At 59.3% G+C, this 2,887-nt stretch overlaps 1 pseudogene; it reads left to right on the forward strand.

Moving 5' to 3' along the window:
• The first annotated feature begins 593 nt into the window (after window positions 1-593).
• LOC133768042 (protein CASP-like) lies at window positions 594-2,638 on the forward strand (annotated as a pseudogene).
• Window positions 2,639-2,887: the final 249 nt, after the last annotated feature.

Genomic DNA, 2,887 nt, shown 5'->3' on the forward strand with positions numbered 1-2,887 from the left:
AGGCGACTTCCTTAGTCTTCATATGGCAATTACCTAAATTTATGCATTTCATTGGTGCATTTGAGCAACTCAGGGGCTACGTGTCACACAGGAAGGCGGAAGAATCTAAATTCCAGGAATAGTTGCACGTCCGTAACCTTAGGCCTTTTTCTGGCTCAAAATGAAGCCTGTCATGGAGAAATGGCGGTTCTCTCAACAGGTCCTAAAAACTCCTGAGACCAACATTTAGCTTGCTCCATATGTTGCTCCATATTTTATATCATTTAATCTTAATATATTACATCTTATTACGTCTTAACTCCAAATGTATTTCATCTAAATTAACTTACAGTTTGGATTAATCATTTAAGACTTAATTCCACAAACTAAACTTCCCGGGCGCACATCGCTGGGCAGACTGTCAGCTGCCGCACTCTCGGGCTCCGGTCACGGCTAGCCACGCCTGCGCCTGCGCTTGCGCCTGCGCCATGAGGAGCCTGCCGCCTGCGCCTGCTGCCTGCGCCTGCGCCGTGAGGAGCCTGCTTCCTGCTGGCGGCCCCTGGACACCAGACCCCCCCCTCTCTGCCTCTCACTCCGCTTCAATCCGTCTCAAGATGGCGGCCAGTGTGGAATCGACGGTTCAATACTGGAAGCACTTTGATTTACAGCAGCTGCAGAGAACTGGGTGCCACCGCAACGGTGTCGGTGAACCGGCAAGATGAAAGCGAACAGTCCAGAAAACGGCTCATGGCACAGAGCCAAGAGTTGAAGAGCACTCGAGATGGATGCGCTACGAGAAGCAGAGCAGCTGAGGCAGCCTCCCTGAATGTCTACAAGAGACTGACCGATGCTCCAGGCCCCGTGCCAGCCCTGGACCTCGGGCAGCAGCTCCAGCTCAAAGTACAGCGCCCGCACGATACTGACACAGAGAGCCAGAAGCTTGGGGAGACGCCGGAAGACTACAACAAGGAATTTGCCGGAGTGAAAAGTCAAGAGGTTCCGATCAAAGCACTCAGAGAAAATCCGAGCCTACGAGCAGACGCTGAAGAACCAGGCCGAGGTCAGCGCTCTGGAGAAGCAGCAGAAGTCACAAAATGACATCGCGGAAGAGGAGAGAGAGCTGCAGGAGACACAGAGGCCAACCACGTCGAAGCTGGAGGCAGCGGAACATAAAGTTCAGCCTCTCAAACGGCCCTGGAGAAAACTCTAGACTTATTTGATCTGAAAACCAAAGACGATAAAGAAACTACTGCAAAGGTCGACGAGATCGAAATGTTCGTGACTGACCTTGAAAGAGCCAACCAGAGGGCAGCGGTGGCTAAGAGGTGGAGACCCTGAGGGAGCAGCCGGCGGCGCAGACCCGGAAGGCGCCGGATGTGGAGCAGGCCCTAGAGGCGCGGAGCCGCTCCAGCCTGGAAGCCGAGTCAGCGGCCCAAGAGCTGGGAGACGGCCCAGCTGGCAGAGGACTCACAGAGACTCCAGGCCAGCCTCCCCAAGCTGCACGGGAACTCAGCCATCCAGATCTCCCAGCCCGAGCAGCAGCTGAGCACCAAGAACAGCACACTCGACCACTGGAAGAAAAACCCAAAGGCCAGGCTGACTGTGAAGAGGTGAAGAAAGAGCTGACCATCCTCACGTCCACGGAGTTTGCACCCACGGAGGGAGCCGGGACCCGGGGCTCGGCCAGGCCCCTGGAGCCGCTGTTGCTGGAGAAGAAGCGGTCTTCGCTGCCGTTGCCACCCTGTGCAACTCCAACAACGACCTGTGCGGAGCTGCAGAGCCAGCTCACCGAGGCCATGGCCACTGCCACTGAGCAGAGGGAGCTGATCGCCCGCATCCAGCGCCTGGACGCCGAGGGCACAGCCGAGCGTGGCCTGGAGAAGATTCGGAGCCCATCAAAGAGGCCACAGCTGTGTTCTAAGGGCCCTGAGCACCAGCCAGCCCGCCCTCCCAGAGGGCCAGGTGGACTCCTTGCCATCATCTGCAGCCAGAGGCTGCAACCAGGAGCTGAAGGCAGAAGGCCGCCTGGCCCAGCGCGCCATCCACGCGCTGCAGGACGGGCTGGACAGCCTGTGCGCTGACATCGAATTCTCCGAGAAGATTGTGTTTCTGCGGAGCTACCCCGGCCCGGGGTTGGGTGGGGGGCAGCAGCGACAACACGGTGATGCACTCCTTCTTCTCCTTCCGGTACGAGGAGCGTCTGGACCCCTTCTCCTTCAGCAAGCAGGAGCGCCAGAGAAGTACCTGCCCCTCGGCCCCTGGACTAGGCCACGCTCAGAATGTGGTTCTCTCCAACAAGATGGCCCGCACCATCGGCTTCTTCTACACGCTGTTCCTGCACTTCCTGGTCTTCCTGGTGCTCTACACGCTGGCATGGAGTGAGAGCGTGGAGCGGGACTGTGCCGCCACCTGCGCCAAGAAGTTCGCAGACCACCTACACCGGGCAGCGGCCAGCGACCTGCGACCTACGGCAGTGACAGCCGGGCCTCGCCCTGCGACACTGATGGCTGCGTCCCCCACCTCTGCTTGCTCAGCTGCTACGGATGGCACAGGCTTCCCTAGAGAGTCCCCCGAAAAACTGCCCTCGTCCTCGACCCAACAGCTGCCAGAGGTCCCAGGTGCCCCTGGGGAGCCCCTTGGAAGAATGTCAGTCACATGAGGGCTCCGGGACCCAACCCCGCTCCGGCTGGGGAGCGGGCCTGGACTCCAGCCACAGCCTGACCTCCAGCCCTGTGGCAGAGATCCCCTGGCTGTGACACCGACTGAGCCACCACCCTTTCCAGCCACCGTCAATCCAGTGTGGGCCACCTGGGCCCTGCTGCCTCCAGACCCAGGCACCCCCTGTGGCTTCCCTCAGGGCCCCTCTTCCCGCAAGCAGTGGGCCGGGCTGCCAGGCTAACAGGGACTG

Source organism: Lepus europaeus, chromosome 10, assembly GCF_033115175.1.
Source record: "Lepus europaeus isolate LE1 chromosome 10, mLepTim1.pri, whole genome shotgun sequence".
NCBI classification, from domain to species: domain Eukaryota; kingdom Metazoa; phylum Chordata; class Mammalia; order Lagomorpha; family Leporidae; genus Lepus; species Lepus europaeus.